The sequence below is a fragment of the Panicum virgatum genome, chromosome 6K (genome assembly GCF_016808335.1).
Source record: "Panicum virgatum strain AP13 chromosome 6K, P.virgatum_v5, whole genome shotgun sequence".
NCBI classification, from domain to species: domain Eukaryota; kingdom Viridiplantae; phylum Streptophyta; class Magnoliopsida; order Poales; family Poaceae; genus Panicum; species Panicum virgatum.
Window position 1 is genome coordinate 8,659,226 of NC_053141.1, and position 9,185 is coordinate 8,668,410.

A 9,185-nucleotide genomic window follows, 5' to 3' on the forward strand; every position below is an offset into this window, starting at 1 on the left:
CAGACGGTCTTTGCCAGTAGTGCCATCCTCCCCGCAGGCTGTCTGTATGGGTGGGTTGTCCCTTGCTGCTACGTTCTGTTAGGTGCTATGAATTACAGGAAATTAAGTGGTTGACTTGGACAGCAGGCGGGTTACACGTTCCACTGTGCCGAGAGATGTGAGGTGCAGGTGGTGATGATCACCCCGGGGTATGCGCTAGCGCCCTTGACGGGCACTCCAGGACCCGCCTACGCTCGTGAAAACCCAGGTCGGTCCTCCGACCAGATGTGTGGATAACGAGGCCACCTTCACAACCTTCTCCCTTCTATCTTTATCCAAAGTCAGGTAGAGCGGTTCGCTTGAGTTGCTCAACCGTCCCTTTGCCCGGTGCTCATGACGCGCTACGGAACCTCCACCGTGCTAGCGGCATAGGAGCCTACTCAGCGTCAGCGGCTTCGTGCCGCACTGGAGTGATCCAATATGTGGTTCCGCACGTTCCACCACTTCTCCGTTCATTTCCAATACTGATCGTGAAACACCATGAGCAGCAGGATGTTGAGGTCCGGAATTCGAAGTGAAATTCTTGATTTGCCCGTTCCTAGTCGTCATGGGAAAGAAATAAGAAAGAAATAAGAAAGAGATTATTCCCCTAGAGCTTGTCCAGTACCACCAGTACTCAAAATGCATCTCCGCGCGTCTACCTGGCGCTTTATTAGCCGCCTTGCATGCAAGCGAAGCGCTATTGGCGGCAATTAATAGCTCACTGAGCGATGATTGATGCAGTCAGTCAGTGCCCTCGATTATTCCTGATAGAAGGATCATGGCGCCCCGGAAGCATTCCATCCAGCAGCAGCATCTCCTTCAACCACGCGAGGACAAAACTGATGTTAGCTACATTCGAGCGTTCACCGCACAGAGGCGATCTCGAACACTACCTATGATAATAAATCCAAAGGAAAGGAAAGGTCGATAAATGATTCAATCTGACTTTATCGGTATTCTGGATTGAGTAAAAAAGGGATATATGAAGTTCAAGGCCTTGCCAAAACCGTCATGGCCCTATTATGTATAGGCCGTACTAAGCCAATAGCGAATAACAAACTCTTTCCTGCTCCCTCGACCTTAATTCACTCCCATCCTGCCAAGCCTCAGCTGCCAGCGCATTGTATCTAAGCACACTGTGGCAAATTGATACAAGTAGCTAAAGATCTCGCATCCGACATCTCCGGCCGAACGGTTAGGCAACACTAGGGCGCCTGGGTCAAAATTCCGTTTACCAAACAAGATGTCGAGAGGCGAACTCTGTAATTCCCCTCCTGCAAAAGTGATAGCGGCTGTAGCATCCGTGCGGAAGAGGGTAAGCTTTCGGCGACACCTTTTTCAGATTGGAAAGGATGAATACTTGTGTTGGGTCCAGCAGACCAGGATAGCCTCAGATCAAAACCTAAATGTGCCAGGGGTTGATCATAGAAGCCAGGGCAATAAGTATTCAGGAATTTGAGCGCTTATGTAGCTAATAACTCTGCCACCTGAATACTTGATTCATTAAGGTCGTCACCCTATACCCGGAAGTCTCTATCGTTTTCTTTGTCTGTTAAGCTTCACAGGGTTAGGACTCCTTAAATCAAACAGCAATCGCTGTTTATCAACCACTCACGGCGACACCGAGATCTTCGACTTAGCTCCCACAGGTCATCCACCCGGGGCGGAAGATAACGAAAGGGAGACAAAGTCCTAACTAAATCAACACACAATAACCTAAACCTTCTACCCATTCCATCCATCATATCCGTCGAGTCGAGGAGATTCGTTCTTATCTATAGATAAGGCAAGAGAGAACTTATGCCCTCGCGGATGGAGAGGGATTCGAACCCCCGGTATCCCTATCAATACTTCGGTTTTCAAGACCGACTCTTTCAACCGCTCAGACATCCATCCCTGCGCTCGCCCGCCCTATCTATCTGCGCGCTGGCAGGTAGGGGCAACTCTATGTGATTCGCTACGCTTACTTGCGCCCCACCCCGTAAGCGGACTCTATTGCCTAGCGGTTAGCGGCACTTTTCCGGTAGTACGAATCGCTACGCTTCGCTTCTTTCTATATGATAATATGCACCGTCGGTTGCTGCGCTCCCTGCGGGTAATAGCAAGAGAGTGAAGAACGAACGATCCTCAGTCAGCAGTGAATGAGTCCGACTCGAGTTCGTGAGTCAAAGGCGTGGCAAGAGAGCGAGTTCGACTTATTTTTCTATTCAATTGTTGCTTTCACAATCAATCACTAACCGCATTCTTGCAATTCATGTGCGGTTGGCATCTATTTTCTATTTTTCAAGAGTTGACTCGTCGGGCATGCTTGGCCTTCTTGTCGCCTTCCTTTGTTCCTCTTCCTTCTGCGCAGATACTTTTGATCCACTCCTTTCCTATACCGCGCCCTCTGCCCCTTACGGTCGATACCCAGAAAGTAGTTTCCTTGGGAGAAGAGGTAGTTCACAAACCGGTACTAAATAAGGCAAAATGTGCTAATCTCAAAGTGACAATTCCAGCAGTTTACCTCGGCTGTTATGGCATATCCCCTCAGGATATCACATATATCACTGTTCGAAATATCAGAGTTGTGCACGCAGAGATCCTCGCGTTTAGTAGGCTTTATCTTGCCTAACAACCAACTGTCAAACAGTTGTTTCATGAAAAATCATGGCAAAGCAGCGTGAATTCAGAATAAGCATCGTCGCATTAATCAGAATCTTCAAAAGCAAGCAAGCCCATTATAAGTAAGAAAGTTCGAGGAAAGGTTAACACAAGCAAGTTGGACTGACTTTTAAGTAGACAGACTTATTGATTGGAAGATGAGAATTCCACGAATTGGTAATTGATAGAATGGCCGGCCTACTTACTGACTCTTTGACAGACTGAAAGAAGTGTCTTGTACTACTCTTTCTTGTTGCGCAGTACGTACTTCTTGGAGGATAGATGAGCACTAGTCATACCACCTGGATGGAAGGATTAGTAAGAGTACCTGGAATTGAACATATTCTAGCCTTACATTGAACATCAGAGAGAAGTGAGCATTGCTCATAAGTAAGTGAGTGGGCATTGCTCATAAGTAAGTGAGTGGGCATACTTAAGAAATACCATTTTGATAAGCAAGGCATTGCAAACAAATAGGTAGAGCAGAGAGCTGACCTAAGGAGCGAGCTTGTTGTAGTTGGTCTAAAGGGGGAAATAAAGGACTGTCCCGCTACTACTTCCTTCTTTTCCATTCCATTGGTTATATATTTCTATTCTTTTCACTATTGTTATTCCCTATTTCCTTAACTGATCTTGAGTTGTACCGAAACAACAGAAATATGGTCTCTCATAAATTGATTTCTTTCATCACTGTTCTTAAATCAATCCGTGTCAGGTACAGAGCCAATCTTCACATCCCATAGGTAAAACAAGTCGCTTTATGGGCTCCTCGTGAAACTACAACCTTTCTGAAGCCCTAGTCAAAACAAAAAGTTGTGCCTCAATTGGTAAGAGGAGTAAACACCTCTTCTTTGGCCGTTCAAAACATCGAATTGGTTGGCTCGCTCAACCTCTCGAACCGGGACAAAACTTCCCTGCGTTGCATTCACCGCCTAGCCTCGTCCAACATGACTGTAAGGCACGTTTTGCATGCCTTAAAAGTGTACCCCCTCGGGGGAAAAGTGCGAGAAATCGCATTGATGACTAATAAAGTAGGGTTTGAACTCGTGTGGGTTCGCCCACCTTCAAGACAGGAAACTATAGACAGGTACCTGAGGTGCCCTGCTGAGAGAAGAATTTGTCAACAATCAAGCACTTGAGCTTGCAAGAATAAATATATGATGTCTATGCTATTATTGGGATAAAATGAATAAAAAAAGCAGTAGAATACGAGAAGGATTTCTTTTCTTAAAGGGTGTATACATTAGAGTGTACCTGCTTGGTAGGCATGAAATCACTGACAAAGAGTTGCCTAGCTCCGATGAAATTGCAAGCATAATTTGGAATTTCATAGAAGCGGGCATAGCTAGGGGTGAACCACGAGAAGTTAGAGCAAGAGCTCTGGGTAGGTATCGTAAACATCCTGAGTGTATCACGGCATTGAAGCAGAAGAAACAGAAATGTTTTCCTTTCATTGTAGCCGATATAGAGACTGTTATACTAAATAATGTGCTTGTACCTTATGCTGCGGGGCTCTTAGTGGTGAATCCGGGGGATGATGTGGCTGCCATGGATGATCAAATAGACACATATTTTTGTGAAGATTACAATTTGATAATACCTTCCCTTGAAGAAAGGAGTACTAAAATGTTGGTAGATTTTATAGAGCGTATAGCCTGGGATCTACTCACAAGGGCGTTAAAACTGTTTACTTTTCGAATTTCTCACGATTCGATGGTATTCTCTTAATGAAGTTTTTAGCCAGTCATATGGTCGAGTACACTATCAAACCGCTGATGAGGAACAAGAAGCTTTACCAGTTATCAATTTATAGGAAAAAAAGGGGGAATAATAAATTGGTGTTCCATCTACGAGATTCATACACTCAACTCCCTAATAGTCTAGAAACATTGGCTAAGACTTTATGTCCGCACTTAGGTTCAAAAGGCTCAATAGCACATGACGAAGTTCAAGTGTCTTCTCTTCAGGAAAATAGAGCACAATTGTTGGATTATATGGAGCTGGATATCAGTCTTTTAGGAGGAGTGCTTTTATTCTATTTCCCGAGGCACTCTTCAACGATTGAGTCCCGAGGCACTCTTCAACCACTCTTAGTGCTATCGTCAGGGTCACCAGCCTACTGTACCCTTCTTTCTTATTCTGGCTTTGTCTAGCTTAAACAGAAGAGGCTTGGTTAGCTTCCTTCCTTTCTATCAGGTGCTGTTCTTTGCTACCAACAATTCATGTTGTACGCGGTGAAGTAAATAGTGCACTTGCGGCAAAAAATTATACAATGGCGGGAAAAGTTGGCAACTTCAGCAGCTACAAGTGTGCTCCTATTGGCGTTGAAACGCAAACTTATTTAGGAAAGCTAGTTGTCTGTCTAGAAAATAAGTTGCAAGATGTATCGATCTAGTCAGAAAAATCAATGCATTCTTCAAAACTATACATATTAAACGTGTTTTCTCTTCATAGGTCAAGTGGATTAGGGTTTTTGGCTCGGACTTCGCGACATTCACCGAGGTTCAAGAAATGCTCATATCAATGGATAAAACATTTTACTATATTGAGGGAATTTTTCTCAGGGGGTTGAAGGGGGGCTTTTTCTGAATGGGCGGTCTTCATTCAACGCCTCCTCGATGTTGTACTCTGATGTACAGTAGCAAGAGTGATATATAGGGAGGGCCTGAACTTTGGCTGACTGACCAGGTGGCTTTAAGCATCGGGTTCATCCCAACCCACGCGTGTTTATTGTGCGCCCATTCCCTTTGTCATCCACATTAGCCATTGGATCTGAGATCTGTGGATCGTATTAATCAAAGTTATTTTCTCATTAAGCATCAAAGTGTAAAGGGAGCGCATTTACTTTATAAAAGAGTTTATGAGAACCATCCGACTCCCTAAGGAAATGAGTATACGTTTCCAACCCTCCAACCCTTTTTGAACCTTCTATAGGAGTGGGAGGATGATGAGCTTATTAGGGAAGAAAGCACTGGTGATGTACAAACAAGCTGAAGCAAAGTGGGGTAACAGATTCAGTCCACTGGAAAGGGAGAGAGGTGCTGAGACAGGGATGAGTGCTCTGGCAACCCCGTATGAGTATACTGGTCAGAGGGGGGATCTACTAGTCCTAGATCTTGCGTTTAACTATCCTTCGGGGCCAGTGCTATCAGATTCCACTAAATTGACTAGTGAAAAAACCCGTACTAGACTCCAACTACTAGTACCTGATCAGTAGGTGTTGGTTTCGGACTAAAGTACCGAATAAAACAGAAAATGACACCCTCACCTTCTTATCTCGACAAATGCTCGAAACTCGCGACTGCATGCCCTAAGATGTAGACACCCTCAAGATGCTCTCTCAACCAGCCATGAATCTCGACAAGGGAGACAAAGGATCGACTCGCCCCCGTATCAATCAGTGTGTAAGTAGGACACCCAAATATTAGAAGCGTACCCGCTATCAGATAAGGCAGGATCCTCATGGTCGGCTACGTGCTGCACTTCAACGTATTCCTGGTCTGCTACATCCTCCATAACCTTCACAGCCTTTACTCTAGCCTTCTGCTGAGTCCCAGTCCTACCACCTCCCCTCTTTTCAGTCGGAGTACCACGACCACGTGACTGGGCTTTCCCCCACGACCAGCACCTACCACCGTCGAGCTACCCGTCCCGCGACCAGTACCACCGAAGCTACGACCAGAAACACCTACTCCATTACCTCCTCCACTAACCTCTGACAAAGGGAATGTACGCTTTCCAACCTAGATATCTGCAGGCTTTCCTCATTAGAAAGAATAGATAGCCCTGTGCCTTTAGCATAACTATCAATTTTTTTACCATTTGCTACAGTCACAACCATTGGATTAGTTTTCACTAATTTACACTTAATCCCATCAATCACCACTGGGTTGATAAAGCTGTGGGTGCTCCCACTGTCTAACAGTGCAAAGATAGCTTTATTAGCTACTACTTCCCCTTTCAATTTCATTGTAGAAAGATTAGGATTAGATGAGGTTGCACACATGGACACAATGGCCTCATCAGCTTCAACTTCTTCTACTTGCACTGTATTCACATCCACACCCTCTACAACTGGTTCACTACTGTCACATACCTCAACTATGAAGTGGTACTGTCTACTAGCTCTATAATGACTTTCCGGTAGCATAGACCCTAAAGTAGTTACCGTTCACTTGATTTTATTCTTCTACTTGTGGAGTCCAAGATTATCTATTACCTACTGTTTTCATATTCTACTTAGTTAGTTCTAATGATCTGGTCTTCTCACCGGACAGAGTCACATGCTTAGTATGAAAGTCTTACGGTACAAGGAAGAAGTCAAGTCAACCACACATCAAGTTCAAGTCCAGTCGATTTCAATGAACAAATGGAGTTGGCGATGCCTAAGCCTTGCTTATCTGAAGCAGAGTAGTATAAGAACTTGGCTCTGTCTGTCATCCCTCTTCGAACTTTCTGTCAAATCAAGCAATTCAAAAGCAAGTGTCTTACAAATAGAGTAGTGAATCGGGTACATCTGCGCTAGGGTCAATCTTCTTGAGCCTTGAGTCATTCTACTACTATCGGGAAGGAGAAGGGTAAATAAGTTTTGGAGCTTGGCGCTTGGGAATTCATTGTAGAAGAAAGTCAATGACAAAGTACTCTACGAAACTCCGTGAACCTAACTCAATTCTGAATAATGAAGAAGAACCACTTTATTGACTCCAGCCGACTGAGACAGTCAAAGCGTAAACTCATGGGGAAGTAAACTTCTACTACTAGAGAAAAGAGGATAGCCATCTGAAACACTCTTCTTTGTTCAGTGCTTGACTTGAAACTACTGCTCTTGGGAAGATATTCAACTATTGGTTGTTCTACACTGCTTGACCAGAGAAGGTGAGTCCTTCAGGCAGAATTGTCCCCGTCAAACTCTTATCAATATTGGCTGTCAACTAGACTATATAGCAATAGCAGGATTTTATTGTTCTTACTCATTGTCTACAGAACTGATCTTTCTCATCATAGGACATCTAGAGCATCAGAACCAAGTCATACCAACTTGAAGGAGGGATTCTTTTTACTGCACATAGGCGACGTAGCCATAGATGCTAAGCATTTCTTCTCCTATATGTCTCCAAAATAGACAACTTCTACTTGATCAGATAGAAAGCACCCGCTTCCACAACCAGCTTGCACCAGATCATCCTATCAACTAGACACAAGGAAGATTCTGACTAGGAAGTTTCATTCTACTTCTCACATGTGCACCGGACGATTGTCATTCCTCTCTATCAATCTAGTTGAAAACTTGACTTCTTGCCTATTAGGACAGAAATAGCTGAATCAGTGAAATCAGTATTTCTAAGCCCTAGTTCAATCTAGAGGCCGTCACGAAGGGATCCCTCGGGTCAACAAGCAAGGGATGAGGCTAAAGCGCATACGTTTTCTTGCTGGGTAATTATTAAGAAAGTTTTTGTGTTGTTGATTCCTATTCCTAGGTGTTGTGCTTTTTCCCCTATGCCGCCTATTGGTACTAGTGGAGTAGGATTGGCCTGTAATACAGAACCTATAGGTGGTGTAACCTTTCGCTCAATACTAAAATCTACAATTGAAGCATCTGAGGCTGCATCAATCGAGGATACACGACATAAGGAATTGTTAGTTCACCTCACCTTCCCCAAGCGTGGCGTGGGTTTCCTTTACTAATTTGGTTCTCTCTATGCGAACCCCCTCTCTTTCTCGTAAGAATGAGGTGTAGGGCTAAAAAAAGAGACAAGAAAAAAGAGTCAAATCGCACCATCTCTAAATGCCCTTTTTTCTCCAGAGGTTGTCGGAATTATTCGAAAAAAATATTGGCTACGAAGAGGTCTTATCAAGAAAATTTCCATTTCTACGGGATCTAGGCATAATTAGCAACCCATTCTATATAGAATGATTGATTTTCATTACTTCACAAAATAACATAAAAACAAACAAATTCGATTCTTATAAATAGATCCATATGTTCTAAATGGATAAGAGAGATATGGGCTTTCCGCCCAGCTCAAATTGTCTCCTTTTCCTTCTGTTTGGACAAGGAGAGATATGAAATATTTGACTAAGATTGGATTTCATTCCACTTTCCTATTTCTCAACAACAACTTCTCTCATCAGCTATTTCGCGTTTTCAAAGTCATTAATTGTCCCATACCCTATTTTCTATTTCGATTGTATGGCGTAGCGTACGTTATGCAAACAGAATTCTAGGGTTATTATGGAATAAGAAGAATTCTTCCATTCTTTTTCTCTTTGGAGAAAAACCAAACTCAAACTTTTCGAGTTAGCGGAATTCCTAGTAAAAAAAAGAATCCTGGATTCTTCCACTTAGATGAAATAGCTTAGATGAAATAGTAAGTAATAGTTCCGCTCGTATCCATGGAAATGGGAAAGGAATTATTCCAATAGAACCATGGAACCCCCGAGCGGTTGTGGTTGTACCTGTACTTGCAGGGATACGAAAACTCGCTATTCACTCAGTTTCTGGTCAATAATAAGATTATGTA

General features: G+C 43.6%; 1 non-coding gene across 1 annotated transcript; it reads right to left on the reverse strand.

Moving 5' to 3' along the window:
• Window positions 1–1,830: 1,830 nt before the first annotated feature.
• Window positions 1,831–1,917, reverse strand: TRNAS-UGA. The gene has a single exon. It is a non-coding gene; the product is annotated as a tRNA-Ser (tRNA).
• Window positions 1,918–9,185: the final 7,268 nt, after the last annotated feature.